General features: G+C 41.0%; 1 protein-coding gene across 9 annotated transcripts in view; it reads right to left on the bottom strand.

Moving 5' to 3' along the window:
• Positions 1 to 5,562: 5,562 nt before the first annotated feature.
• TTLL5 (tubulin tyrosine ligase like 5) overlaps positions 5,563 to 15,735 on the bottom strand; it is a 149,823-nt gene continuing 139,650 nt past the window's right edge. For 8 of the 9 annotated variants that reach the window (XM_060758169.2, XM_060758177.2, XM_060758202.2 and 5 more), the window contains one exon: positions 5,563 to 6,155. The gene's annotated coding sequence lies outside the window, so the exon portion shown is untranslated. Of the gene's footprint in view, positions 6,156 to 15,140; positions 15,472 to 15,735 lie in introns of those variants that run through there. The other variant, XM_060758184.2, reaches the window with a different exon arrangement.

Here is a 15,735-nt window from a genome sequence, read left to right as displayed (position 1 = left end):
TTTGTCTTTCCTCCCTCCCTCTCTTTCATCCTTCTTTTTTTCCCTTCCTTCTGGGGGATGTTTAGCTGGGAGAAGAGAAGGCAGAGAGGGAACATGAGTACCACGATTCAAGATTTAAAAAGGTGTCCCATTGAGGGGAGGGGGAAAACCGATTTTCTGCTGCTCTAAAGAGCAGGACACAAGGGAGCAATGGTTTCAAATGGCAGGGAAAGAGATTCGACTAAAAAGATTAGAAAGAACTTCCTGAGAGTAAGAGCTGTTGGAGAGTGGCCTGGGATTGTGGTGGAGTCTCCTTCTCTGGAGGCTTTTCCACAGAGGCTGTCTATCCGGAATGCTTTGATTGTGCCTTCTTGCATGCCAAGAGGTTGGACTGGATGGCCCTTGGGGTCTCTTTCAGCTCCAGGATTCTAGGATTCAATATCAGGAGTAGGCAACACGGGTTCTAATGGATACACTTTTTCTCTCCCGTCCACCATCTCATCCTGACCAAGACCAACCCTTTTGGGATCCAAACATTTCCCATCTTTCCTTCACTTTCTGCCTCCGAAAGAGAAGAGGAAGGGGAGGAAAGGGTGGGGTGGAGGACTTGGGGAGAACTCCCTCTGTCCTAGCCCGCCCACCCCGCTCCAGCCCGCCATGCAGCCTCCATGTTAGAAAGTTTGTCCATGCCTAGCATAGAGGCTCCAACCCCTTGTTATTCCTATTTACTCCTCATGCTCCTATTCATGCCTATGGATTTTTCCCCTTGTAAATAGTAGTGGGACCCATGATCTGGTTCAGGATCCTAGGAAGTCTGACTGGCAGAGCTGTCTAAACCTTCCCCATTTCTTTCTCCTGGTCCGGGCTGCGCCTGTGCACTTAACATTTAGTTTTAAAAACAATTATTCACACAATAGCTGATTGCGGGATTGGCATCCCGTCCAGTCTGGTACTTAGCCAGGGTAAATCCTGATGTAATGTCTTTCTTGCAGAGACTGCCTCCCATGAAGGTATATAAGTGAGGAATGTTTGATCAAAATGCAAACATTCATGTGAGTCTGAAGGCAAAGAAATGCCTTCATGGATATTTCTTAGTGGACCCACCACCATTTCCTGGCTGGCAGACCTCACATTTTCCCATATGTATCGGGATGCTTACCCCTTAATGGAATATCCTAATGAGGCTTTAAAAGCAGTCAGAGTACTCTTTCAGCCTTTTACTGCACAACATAGATGTGGATTAGGAATGGGTGAGACACTTGCTTTCGTTTTTCTTTTTTTAATCACAATTTACCAAAGCTTAAATGTGGAACAAAGTGCCATGGACAGAGTTGCACTTCATTGGGAATGAATGAGAATTTTGCATTCAAATGTGAGGATGTGGTACTCTTCTCTCTATGCTGGCCTCGCTTTTGCAAACTGTTGGATTCTTCTAATTCCTTTTGACTCTTTTTTTCTCCCCTACAAGGTTGTTCTCTGAATCAGGTACTTGTGCCTCAAGGGGATGCCTATATGGATATGTGAATGTGCTGTTTTATGGGTTATTGTGCCAAGTGTGACTAGATATGCCACAATTAAGCCACACATTAATCCCCGAACTACCATATTTAATGATTCAGATTCCCCAAAATCCTAGCCAGTTCTTTCATCTGACTGGGCTGTTTTTATTACAGTCAGGAATCAGGGGTAAAAGACTCCTACAAATGTGGAAAAATCTGCAAATATCTTTGGGGTGGCAAAAAGCTAGGCATGAGAGATAGGGTGCTGCTGCCACCATTGTGATCCCCAGGAGCTCTTTCTCTGTGCACCTTCTTTCTCCCACAAACAGGGCATGTGGAGGTTCTTGGCAGCACGGAGAGGAAGTCTGAGGGTGGTGGGAAGGTCATAAAAGGCAAGGCGCTGAAGGACCAAGATGGAGGCAACTGCTAGCAAATGGCGGGAAGAGGCTCCATGCCTTGTGTGCCCCACCTGTTTGGCCCAATTGCCTTCCCAGACTTTACCCTTTCACTGTGCCCAGCACCTCTACATGCATTTCACTTGTGAGTGGCGAGGATGGACAGCTGGAGAAAGAGGCAGTGAAGGCAAGGAAAGCCTCCAAGGGACCATGGTGGTGGGAGCAGCCAGCAGAGAAGAGATGGAAGAGGCTCCATTTCCCACGTGCCTCTCATGACTTCCCTGCTGATTGCCCTAGACATGTAACTCATAAAACCCACCCATGTAGCAGCCAGCTTTGGGGGTAGTTGACATGTGCAATCACTGTGCTCTGCCTACCACAAGCCCAAAGCTGCTGTGTGTACATTTATACAATCCCCAAAATATCAAATTTACAGATGTCAAACCCTGGAATGTCAAGGGCAGACTGTACAGATTTCTGTGTTTCTAAGCCATCTTCACCACCAGTCCATACTTCAGGAAATAAAGCCCGACTACTCATTGGAAGGAAGGATATTAGAGGCAAAGATGAAGTACTTTGGCCACATCACGAGAAGACAGGAAAACTTAGATAAGACAATGATGCTGGGGAAAACGGAAGGAAGAGGGGCTGACCAAGGGAAAGATTGATTGATGGTATCCTTGAAGTGACTGGCTTGAATCTGAAGGAGCTGGGAATGGTGATGGCCAACAAGGAGCTCTGGCGTGGGATGGTCCATGAGGTCACGAAGAGGTGGAAATGACTGAACAAATAAATGACAACACAGGCCATCTTTCCCCTATCCTTCTGGCATCTTCCCCCTTCCTTTTGCAACCTTTACTATTTTCCTTCTGTCAGAGATAAGCCTCAGTTTGTGTCATTTCTACCCCATAGCATTCCCTGGGCTGTGACTGGCTGGCACCAACAAGATCTACCCAGCTCCTCTCCTCATAGGAAAGAAGCAAAACACTGGTTTGGCCACCCTTAGTGAGGACAGTTTGAACTCTGCCATTGCATTTGCTTCTTTAAAAGGACCAAATGTGTCCTGCTACTAAGTTGTTAGAGAACGTTGCTGTTTATTCTTCTGCAAACTGTTCAGTTCCATAATTTCAAGCATTTTTATCAGTCATGAAAAACTCCAGATACAGCAACCGAGCTGGTGTCAATCCATCATACAGGCTCTTTTGGCTCTGAGCCTGTGACAGGGAAACTTATACTTTGATAAGATAGTGCTTCCCACTCATTGCTTAACTTTCAGCCTCTTAATTATTCCTTCAGGTCTCCATGACCTGCAATACTTTTCTGTTGAAACAAGTAATTCTCTCCAGTTGGAGCTTTATTATTCTTGGGGAGGGGGTCCATTCCCTCCAATAATAGGCCATGCTTTTGGAGTGATTTTTAGTACTATTGCAATACCTGAGGCCATGTCCCTGAGTTTTACTGTTCCACTTTTCATTCTCTATTTACTGAATTTATACCACACCTTTCCGAAACCTTCTGAAAACAAATGCAGCTGAATATGGAGTATATTTATCATCCTAACTTCAGGGAGGTAACTGTCAAATTAACTGACAGAGAAGAGGGCAGTTTACTCACCTGATACTTTTGCAAGTCAGTTTGGTTTCTTGATGCTGTTGCATTTTCACTGCATGACTAAAACACCTTCCATGTTTTCTCTGTCACCTTTTAAACCTTAGTCTCCTCTCAAAAATCAATTTGCAATGCCAGTGCTGCTCAGCCTTTTTCCAAGACAATCAACAACGTTCCAGGGCCTTAGACCGAATGTACAACCACCCTTTGTAATAAAGACAAGGCCAGGAGAGCAATCATCGTGCTTTTGCCACATCTCCTTCTGCTAGAGAGGGAACAAGGCCAACTTGCTGACTGACTCCTCCTGAGGAAGGATCCCCCTTTGCCCAGGCTTGACTAGATAAGCCTCAAGAATTACAACATAAAACAATACCCATCAACTGAGATGTGTACAACAGAAATTACAACAGGATAGGTAAGAGATTTTATCCCAGGAATTCATATGCATTCAGCTTTATCTAAGCTAAAAAATCCCAAATGGTCTGATCTTTCATCATAGGGCAGTTAGTCTATCCTCTCAATCATTTTCTGGACTTATTTCACTCTCTGTATACTTTTCGGGTGTCTTATCCAGTAATAGCTTTGTCTATGCAAAGGTTAATATTTCCAGCTTTTCCAATTATAAAAAGGTAAAGGTTTCCCCTTGACATTACGTCTAGTCATGTCCGACTGAGGGATGGTGCTCATCTCCATTTCTAAACAGAAGAGCTGGTGTTGTCCATAGACATCTCCAAGGTAATGTGGCCGGCATGACTGCATAGAGTGCTGTTACCTTCCCACAGGTGCAGTACCCAATGATCTCCTCACATTTGCATGTTTTCAAACTGCTAGGTTGGTATAAGCAGGGGCTAACAGCAGAAGCTTACCCCGCTCCCTGGACTTGAACTGCCAGCAAGTTCAGCAGCTCAGCAGTTTAACCCGTAGCACCACCAGGGGCTCCTTTCCAATATATTAAGAATTAAATTTGGTTTTTTTAAAAAAACAGTACATTGTTGACATTTTCATCAAGCCATCCAGTTGAGATCCTATCAATGTATATATGAAGTCCAGATTTATTTTGTCCCACTGAACATTCCTACTTGCTTAAATTGAATCTCATTTATTATTATTTACCAATATTTATAATTTAATTTTATAATGTAATGTTTTAACTAATGCTTAACTCGTAATTGTATTGCTTTTGTTTGCTTTGTTGTTGGCATCTAACGACTTCCGGTTGTGAGCCGCCGAGTCCTGTCCCCCGCTTTCCTGGGGTTGAGAAAGACTGGATATAAATATTTGAAATAAATAAATCAATAAATAAATTTCAGTATCTTTCCCCATTTAAAGACACTCTTTAAGATGCTCCTTAAGATGAATATTGGATCCTTTGAAAGGCGGCTCGTCTGGGAGACAGGAACACAGTTACAAATTCAGGGAAGTTATAAAGGGAAAGTCTTGGTGCTTCCAGGCAAGAATTTTTACTCACCATTACACTACCTCCACTTCAAGGATATCTTTGCAAAATACACACAACACTCTTCAGTTTGCAGCCGCATCATGTTGTCTTTTATTTTCTACCGTCTTTCCCTTTTCCAGAAAAAAAAATGAAATAAGGGCATAACTCCTTTTAAATGTGAGCTTTCTGGAAGCAGTCTAACACGAGGATGCTGCCTAAACACTCCAGAAGAAGGCATCATCCTGAGGTAGGAGAACACTTTCTCTGATATTTAGGAAAACAGGAACCAATTCCTGTTCAGGAGAAAATACGTTTTTTGTTTGCGTATCTCACATGTCTCTCTCCTTAGACTTCACTTACCTCCCAGGACAAATGAGTGAAAAGCATTTAGAATACTAAACGGTGCTACAGAAATGTTCAATAATGAAGTTAACTGTGTCTTTGCTCACATTGCTAATCTGAAGTGATGGAATCTTATTGCTGGAATCTTGGAAACTCAGCTCCTTTAGAACGGCAACTTATTAAATGTAAACAAACGTGAGGAAAAACCAAAGTAACACATGAAAAAGAGAGCCTTCCCCTGGAATAAAATGTCAACTGACTGGAAGAACGTTACTCAGGATAATAAATGTAAATCATAAACTAAACAAACAAAACAAATGACTTTATTCAGACTGAGCGTTTCTATGGCTTCCTGCCAAATTTCAAGATATCAGCCAGTACAAATGTCTATAGTCAGTCTTTCAACCTCTCACATCAGCTGTGGTCATATAGTATGAACTTTGCTCAGGATCTGGCACTGAAGCGTGATTGTTTACATGAACTGAAATGACTGAGCAGATGGGGAAAAAAAAAACATGGACCTTGAGAGACATAATGCAGACAACAATTGAGAACTTTGGTTTTAGGCAAGTCGTAACCACAGTCCGATGACTATCAGATGGAAGATGAATGAAAAGGAAGCCCTGAGGCTTGAGCAGCAAAAGCTCAGAGCAAGTAGAAAGCCTCAATCAAATCTGGACTCCAAGACCTCTTCTACATTCAGTTTCCCTTTCTTTGGGGAAAATGCTGGAGTGTGCAACAGATCTTGCTGTCAATCTGGGTGTTGCCAGGAGTGTAGAATGATGAACACTCATTCCTGCTTCATCTCCTCCTTGCATGTTGAAGCACTGGACTCTTTGTTCACTCATCATTTCGCCTTAATCCATCATTCCAAAAGATAAATTGAAGCTGGAGCTGAAAAAAAGACACAAAGAAGCATGGTAAATGGTTTCAGAGAAGTGCCCTCAGGATACAGCAGATTCCCCCATAGAAACTGTAAAACAAATGTGAATGACCTTAGACAGCTTCAACTGTGGATGGAAGACAAACTATTGGAGAGTCTCCGATTCCTGTGGTCTACCTACACCCTGTTCATCTATACAACAAGGGCCAGAGTATGCACAATCCCATGGCTGCAGTGAAGAGACATATTTTCGGGAAATGGGAAACAACTGGGTTGTTTTCCAGGCTGTATGGCCATGTTCCAGAAACATTCTCTTCTTACGTTTCACCCACATCTATGGCAGGCAACCTCTGAGGATGCCTGCCATAGATGTAGGTAAAACGTCAGGAGAGACTGTTTCCGAAACATGGCCACACAGCCCGGAAAACTCACAGTAACCCAGTGATTTCTGCCATGACAGCCTTTGATAACACAATGGGCAACAACTGTTCCTGAAGATGCTCTCAATGTTCCTAACTAGACACCACAGTGACCAACAGATAGTGCAGGAATTGGATGTCTGGACACAAACTAGAGGATGAAGACATTGAATATTAAAACCAGACATTCCTTTCAATACTCTGACTGTGGCTATAACTGCTCTTCAATCTACTCTCCATCATGGCACTAAGCAACTACACTATTAGGAATAGTCCACACCTTTTGGGGTACAAATACACTGTAGAATTAATGCAGTTTGACACTACTTTAACTGCCATGGTTCAGTGACATGGGATCCTGGGATCTGTAGTTTGGGGAGGCACCAGCATTCTTTGGCAGAGACAGCTTGTAAAACCACAATCTTGTGAAACCATAATTCCCATGTAAAACCACAACCAATCTTATCTCCCTGCTTCTTCCACCTACTAATATTTCAATTATATAAGCCATCTGTTGGAAACATTATGATGTATAAAAACATCATAATGTTTCCAACAGAGTTGGACACTAGCAGAGTTCTCATTTATGGTCCCTATGAATGTCAAATTCACTGCCGAAAGAGACCTACCTTCAACTTTCCCTGCAAAATTTAAGAAAATATAATGATAATGAAACATTTCTAAAAGGTAAAGGTTTCCCCTTGACATTAAGTCTAGTCATGTCCAACTCTGGGGAGTGATGTTCATCTCAATTTCTAAGCTGAAGAGCCGGTGTTGTCCATAGACACTTCCAAGGTCATGAGGCCAGCATGACTGCATGGAGCGCCATTACCTTCCTGCAGAAGCAGTACCTATTGATCTACTCACACTTGCATGTTTTTGAAGTGCTAGGTTGTCAGAAGCTGGGCCTAACAGCGGGAGCTCACCCCACTCCCTGGATCTGAATCACCAACATTTTGGTCAGCAAGTTCAGCAGCTCAGCGGTTTTACCCACTCTGCCACCATTTCTATTCCCCCTTAATAGATTTAGGTATGCTTTAAATTTCTCAAAAACACACATTTTAACTGTAAAAATGGAAATAGTAAAAATGAACCAAATTTCTTAAGAAGTTATGTTGTATTATTGCAATTATATTTGTTGCATGGAAGTTCACATATATAATGCGTATCAAAGAAAGAAAGTTAAGAAAGCGAAAGCCAAGAGACATAATCTCATCTACCCTGTAGGATGCATTTATCACTATTTACAATTTATAAATGAGAAATAAAAGCAGAGTGAAATACTAGCGAATTTCCAAGACCTTTGAATCACAGTTTCAATGTAAAACTGCAGTTTTTCACACTTTCCCATGTGTCACTACTGTACTGTATTGATGTCATTTCATAATGAATACAACAGAAATAGGAAACTAGAACAATGCATATATTTTTGCATCATTCATGGGCTGGATGGAACACACTAGAACACTTGGTATCTTTCTGCTTCCTGAGAAAACTAGTCTTGATAAGAAGACCTACTAAAATGGTAAAAGGTCGGCCTTTGAAGACTATGCCCTTAAAGTCCTGCCCTTTATACAGTCTTTCCATAAAAGATCTATAGAGAACCTATGATGCTCAGCTTCCAGTTCTCATCTGCCCCTTCCAGTCTGGGTAATGAGAATTGCAGTTCAACACATGGCGAGTCACAGTTCCCAATCCATCACTGTTTGCAAGATTCAACTAAATGACTGTGTGTTGCTGGACAACAAACTTTCAGCTAAGATCCTGATGACACATTACATGAATTGTGAAAAGTATAATTTATTCTACAAGGGTTGAAACTGAAAATTGGTATGATATAGTAATTACATGTATTTATTAATGTAGTGGTGATGATGATGACAGGTTCTTTTTTCAATTAATCTGTGATGTAAATTTGTATTTTCATATGCACTTCATCCCAGTATATGGGCTGTGAAGTGCAGCAAGTAATTATTTTCACAGCTGAGCCAACATATCACATTTGGTTTCAAGCGTAAGTCACATTCTGCACCTGGCTCCAACTGATGGATACGAGATGGAAATTCCTGACCTCCTCCTCTACAGTATATTCTCCAGTTCTGCCTGGAGAAAGCCCAACCGCAGCCGAGGAGGCAGAAAAACTCAATATTGGAAGACACCTTCCAAGAGCAAAGGCCATAAGACTTGCATACTGATTCTTTCTGCTAGTACTGAGTACTGGATAATTAAACTGACACATTAAGGAATTAACCATAAGAATTCTGGACTCTTACTTTGTCAGCTTGGCCCTCCTCCACAATATTCCCAACTCCCTCACGTGTTCTCATCTTCTTTGTGATGACGGAGCTAGCAAAGGGTTGTGAGGCAAACTCTGCACCCAAAACCTTCAACTACGGACACTGTCCCTCCGCCACAATCAAGGGCTTTTGCTCACTCATCTACGGCAATATATTTTGCTCCATCTGCAGGTTCGTTGCTGTCCGATGCCAAATCATGGGTGATATGGAAGACAGAGAAGCTTGGGATTGCAGGAGATACAGTTTGAATAACGAGATGAAGAAAGTAGACTTATCAATACTTCTATTCCTTTTTTTCTGCTCTGAAATTTTCATGATTCAACATCAATATACAATTAAGGTTCTAGCACTATGAGAAAGAGAAGTTTTTCTCCCTATCAACCTTCTACATATCATGTATCTATATAAATAAAAATGTAAATGTAAGTTTGTGCATGACCTCAAATCTTCCAAAATACTTCACCAATTGCTTTGAAATTTGGACACAACGTAGCATTTGAATAGGAGAATGTTTTTAATGTACTTATATACCTTCTAATGTATAGATGTGACTACTGTGATGGGTAAAAACATGCATGGCATAAAAACAGCGCCATCTGCTGGATGTCCAAGCAGCACATCACAATGAAACCCCATCAGGGCCGGAGCTGCCATTAGGGATCCACGGCCTGGTTGCCCCTCACCGAGCCCGACTGCCTGCCTCCCTCCAGAGCAGAACCGGGAAAAGGAGAGTGGGAAAAGGTAGGGAAATGAAGGCAGGGGAGAGGGGTGGGGCATGGGCCCAGGGGTGGGAGGGAAGGAGGCAGGCCCAGCACAAGCCCTGGGCTCCTATAGCCTCACACCCTGCCTGGCCTTGTAACCGCCTCATGCCTGTGCCTCCAGGAAGACTGGAGGCTCAGAAGGAAGGAAGGAAGGACTGAATGGTAGGAAGGGATAGATAGATAGGAGGGAAGGAAAGGATTTCCCCAAAATACACTGATCATTATTATATAGACCAGTATCATGGTTATTATGATCATGATTATATATACCAGTATTATTATATAGATTATATAGGCCATTATTATTATTTATACATTATTATTATTATTTCACAGACATATATTAGAAACCAGCTCTTTCTTTTTTCTTTCTTTTCCATATAACCAGACTGGGCCACAGCAACTCCTGGCCGGGGACAGCTAGCATATTTATATATCTTTATCATACATTTCTATACACGCTTATCTGCCTTTTCTCTACAGAGAGTAAGTCCAAATCATCAAAGGGGATTTCTCTGTAGGTCCTTCTCAAATTACTACTGGGTGGTCCCTTTACAGCCTTTACTGATGAAATTAATAAAACTACCAACTCACTTCCTCTCATAGGTATTCCTAAGTAGCAATGTGATCCCTTTTTCCTAATTAAGTGAAAAAGAATTTGGTTAAAACATAATTTTTTCTTGCAGTTTGAGAAAGGATTTTCCTACACACACAGCAACAACCCTATCCTAACATCATTTCCTATCATATTGTGAGTTGGCCCATTCCACCACTACTAATATTTTAATCTTTAAATTTGAATAGAACCAACAGGTGACAATACGATACGCTGAACATATGTCTACACTGTATGCACGCTCTCTTAGATAATGTAGGAAATTTAGTCCTATTCTGACATTACTTGCCACACTTCGCTAATCACTGCAGCAAGGAAGGGCTCTGCCCCATCATCCTGCTTCATGGGAGGAGACTGCCCAAAATAACCAAGCCGTTCACTATTCTGATTTATATTACAATGAACAGACTGGTGAATCAAATCAATGTAGAACACCAGTAATATCATCTTACTACTAAGAACCCCCAGTATAGCGTAACCTGGAACATTACATAGTATTTTACTCATCTTCTCCCTTCTTTTCGCAACCAATTTTGCTGGAAATTATGTAAACATAGATAAGCAAAGGCAGCAGTTCAAAATGCTCTTGAGTTTTCCCTTCTCTCTTTTGGTGGTCTTCAGAATTATTAGAAATGACAGCCTGGTTTACATGTGGCTGCTTCTGGAATAAAGGCTGTCATGAGTAACCAGAATTTAAATCTCATGTGTTTATCTAGAGCAGTGGTTCTCAATCTGTGGGTCCCCTGATGTTTTGGTCTTCAACTCCTACAAATCCTAACAGGTGGTAAACTGGCAGGGATTTCTGGGAGTTGTAGGCCAAAACACCTGGGGGCCCAAAGATTGAGAACCACTAATCTAGAGTCAATACATGAAAAGAGATAGCAGAAATCGAAACAACATGACTCCAGATTCCAGAAGCGGCATGTCTGAACACTCCTGCTGGTAAAAGAAGCACTGAATACTGTAAACCAAAAGAATACTAGACCTCTCTAATGTATGATCTTACTTGAAAGGAGGACTTTAAAAAGCTAGGGAGTGCATTTTGAAATGATATAATGCAGAGTATTATCACTTCAATCTGTTCTCTCAGGGAGCTGCTTTGAGGCATTGGTCTTTCACCTCAGGGCTCCATGTGTGCTTCCTATACATGAAATATGGCTCTGCGGGCTCAGACTGTCTTCTTTGTAGCATGCAATCAGCAGATAACAGGAAACATCTTCTTCCTCTCATAAAACAAAGAGGTTGACCCACCCTATTAGGGGCACACCATTCTCATCAACTGAGGATTAAGTATCTATCCATTCCTCAATATAAAATAAGCACTGCTTTTTAGATGTAATGCAGAGGTGGCTGTACATTTTGACATTATGTACTTGCTGTTTTCTATGAAGGGTTTTTGGAGAAGACCACTTCCAGAAAGTTTATGGGATTATGTTAGGTACCACTGAAAAGATGACAAATGGATGAAGAGGTGTGATTACAAAGACAGTTTAGAACTGTACAGGTGTTAAGAACTGACGTGCTAAGAACAACTAAAAGTTGAAACTAACATGTATGAAGTTTTATCCTTTCCTTCACCACCTCTCCATTAACATCAAAACCTTTTCCGCTGCCATTGTACTGGAGAATGAGATTCTACTGGTGCTTTACAACCTTACTATTTGTGTTTTCCCCTTTCTACACCCATGTCTATATGCATATATGCCAACTGAGGATAACATTCTCTGCATGCGATGAATCACATTCTACATCACATTAAATCATTAAAGCCCTGCCACACTGTTTTTGCAGTACCGTCCTTACAAATTTTAATCAATGGTTGTCATTTGTAAACTTTTCACAAGTACATCTGCAGCATCTACTTATGCTGAAAGCAAATGATTTTTTTTCCAACACACTACAAGCAGGTACTTACAATTCCCTTAAGTTTATATGAAGTAAATTTACATGGGATGATCATGATTTTATTTAATTTATGATGATATTGATAGTCTGACCTATATCATGCAATCTTAGGATAGGGTACAATAAAATCTACTGTCAATTTGAAATAATTAAAAACACTAAAAATAAATTAAGTAGATTAAAGTCACATTAAACAACTTTACAAGTTAAACTCAATACCATTTAAAGCAATTTAAAACAGCTTAACATAATTGAAACTACAGGCAATGCTCCAGTTACAAACAAGATAGCTCCCCATGATAACTTTTCCAGGGGCAGATTTCTCTTCCTAAGGGTAGACTTATCTCACTTCCTGTTGTCTCACCTTCGTTCATAACTATGACTTGTTTGTAACTCAGGAGTTTGTAACTCGGGGACTGCCTGTATAGACATGCATAGATTTGGATGAAATCAATTCCACTCCAAGGGGCCATGTTTTTATTTATTGACAGAATTAAACAGTGTTGGCACTAATCAGGCACTCAACAGGGAGGGTATTCCACAATTCTGGGGCCAAATTAGAAAAAAGCCTCTTCTGTGCCCTGTCAAAATATATTACTTCTTGAAGTATTGAGGTACCTTTTGGGGGTTTGAATCTGTAACTTAAAGAGAGACCAGTTCAGTCCTTTCACAGTATAATCATACATTTTAGTTACATAGATATATTATTGTAGTTCTTCACCAAATAAGAGACAATTGACACAATTATGCTCTTCTATTGTGTAGTAACAAAAAGATAAATAATTGGATAGCACACAGGTTGTTTTAAAAAATAATCAAAATTAACTAAGTTACATTTGAGATACAGTAAAGCGTCGCTTTTTTAAAAAATGGAGAGACAACAGTAGTGTAAGGTGGAGCTAGAAGTGTAACTAATTACCTTTTAAAAGTAACTTTTCAAGAAGTTAGTAAAATGTACTATTTAAACAGTTTTCTGTGCCCTTCAACTATCAGTGACTCATAATCTAAGCTTCTGAGGAGAGTAGTGAAGGAGACAAAAAGCTTGAGGTGAAGGCTTATGAGGCCAATGAGCTTAGAAAGCGATTTAGAAACAGGTGGAAACGAAACACATCAATAGAGTCATGTCTCTGATCTTTTAAAAAGAAATATAAGAGCAGGTGTTGATTTTTCAATACATTGTCATGCTTCCTTCCATATTCCTGAAATGCTAATAGATTACATTTCTTGCTAATTCCACTCTCAAGACTAAAAAGATAACCGACTTGAATTGCAGCAAATGACCAGGGTTTAGGTAAGACTGGAGATCACATAATCTGCAAGATGAGGTAAGGTAGGAATGGTTTTTCAAACGGCCCACTGAACACCTTTAAAAGATTATTGTAAAACCAGTTGTCATATAGTTTTATTTCTTAGTTGGACTAAAGAGGCACATTCCCAATGTGCAATTTCCTTGGACAATGAGGTGTTTCACACTCATGCAGCCAAACCACTTGAGGTGTCATCTGAAGTGATGTTTCAAAGTCAAGACAACTTAGTCACGTATAGCAAGCAAATGACAAGCAGGAGGATGGAAATGAGGATTTGTATTCATGAGATTACTATTATGAAGGATGGCAAAAAACATCTTATGGGTGAGGTAAAAAGTCATTTTCTCTTTGGTGCAAGGTTAAGGGTGAAGACAATGTTGTGCTTGGTTCTGGCATCCACAGAGCAGGTGCCCAGCCAGACGTGGCATCTTACCACCAAGGCAGCCACCTGTGTCCTAGTACTAAATTGGATTATGCCCAAAGTCTGTTGTCTAACTTTGACCTGCTCAGGAGGGAAAACCTTGTTGATCTCCTTTGCCCAAGAGAGTCAAAATAGATAAAAGTGAAGGCCCTTAAGACCAAAGAGACAGCACACGGGTCTTCTTTAGAGTTGGGTCTGCCTTTCCGTCTCTCTATAGGCACACCCTCCATCTGCAACATCTATTGCTACACAGTCTCTGACCCTGGCTGCTCAAGACTGAGTGAAAGGATTGCACCTTGGTCACAGTGTGGAGGGACGCTCCCTCGCTCGGAGGCAACACAGGTTTTTCCCAGCTTCTTACACCCTCTGTTTGATCCGTTAGTTCAAGAGGGTAGGTATGTGTGGTCTGACTATGCCCGCTGCTTTGATGATGGAGCTGGGGCTCTCTTTGCTGATTTGCAGAGGTTTCTGCATCTTTCTTGACTGCTTGCATGCTTGCTACTTGCTTTCTTCTTCATTTACATGGCTGCTCCAAATGGAAAAGGTAGAGTAAGGGAGGGAAGGATGGAATAAAAGGCAGGTACTAGAAGCTAGATTGAGAAGGAATGGAAATTCGGAAGGATCATAAGACTTTCTCTTTTGTTTTATTTTAGGAAAATAGAAGAGGCAAGAAGAAAGTTGTTGCAAAAAGACCAAAGGGAAAATGGTGACTGGGATGGAGCCAATAGCCACACATTTCAATTAAGAGAAGGCAGGAAACAAAACGAGTGGAGGAAGCTTACTCCTCTCCTTCTAGTTACCATTAAAATTATCACGTGTTTCCTGCCTACAGAGAAATGGGTAGGCCAGTCCACAATCAGAAATGTGCAGGATTCTTACTGGGAATAATAATAATAATAATAATAATAATAATAATAATAATAATAACAACTTTATTTTTATACCCTGCCACCATCTCCCCAAAGGGACTCGGGGAGGCTTACAAGGGGACAAGCCTGAAAATACAGATTAAAACACACACAATAAAATAAAATGTAAAAAAATAAAATTGTCAACAACATCAGAAAAAAATGTTACAATCGCAATACACATTTTAAAAAGAGTATAATGGCTGAAAGATTAAGAGCTGAGTGCAGAAGAATCAGGAAATATGCAATCATTTCTAGATAGAGCCCAGGGAAAGTGCAAGATGTGCTTCAATTCAGCTAAGGTCACAGCTGGGAGGGTAACGTCCTTAGGCATTTACAGTAACAAGATTACAGGTTTGGGGGGGGGGGGGGGGCAATGAAAGTGCAAAGAGCTATGGTGCGATCAATCCAATTCTCTGGTGAACTGCCTAATCAAATGCTCAGCGGAACATCCAGGTTTTTAACTCCTTGCAGAAAATGGAAAGGGTAGGTGCTAATCTGATCTCCTTGGTTTGTGAGTTCCAGAGCCAAGGGGCCACCACCGAGAAGGCCCTTTCTCTCGTTCCCACCAGCCATGCTTGAGAAGTGAGAGCAGAGCAGAAGTGAGAGCAGAGCCTCCCCAGATGATCTTAAAGTATGTGCTGGGGACAATTCTTTCACCTCTTGGCTCAAGAACACGAAAGACACTGAACGCTATAAATTGAAAAGAAAATGGGTATTTTCACAAAATGATTAACTAAGCTCTTTACAAGTTACAAAAGGTCTTGCATTTATTATGGTATTACTCAGTACTCAGAACATTAATAGTGCCTTGTAAAATTCATTAAAACAATAGTGTCACTTAGTTTTTAATTTGATTGAATAAACCTGTTGCACTTGATCTCCTTGCCTCATAGTGTCTAACTGATAGAGACCCTAGAGGTTTCAGGGTTGCCTTTGAAAAGGGACACAGCAGTG

Source organism: Anolis sagrei, chromosome 1 (assembly GCF_037176765.1).
Source record: "Anolis sagrei isolate rAnoSag1 chromosome 1, rAnoSag1.mat, whole genome shotgun sequence".
Classification (NCBI taxonomy): domain Eukaryota; kingdom Metazoa; phylum Chordata; class Lepidosauria; order Squamata; family Dactyloidae; genus Anolis; species Anolis sagrei.
Note: the sequence above shows the minus strand (reverse complement) of the source record. Positions and strands in the feature narration are given on the sequence as shown.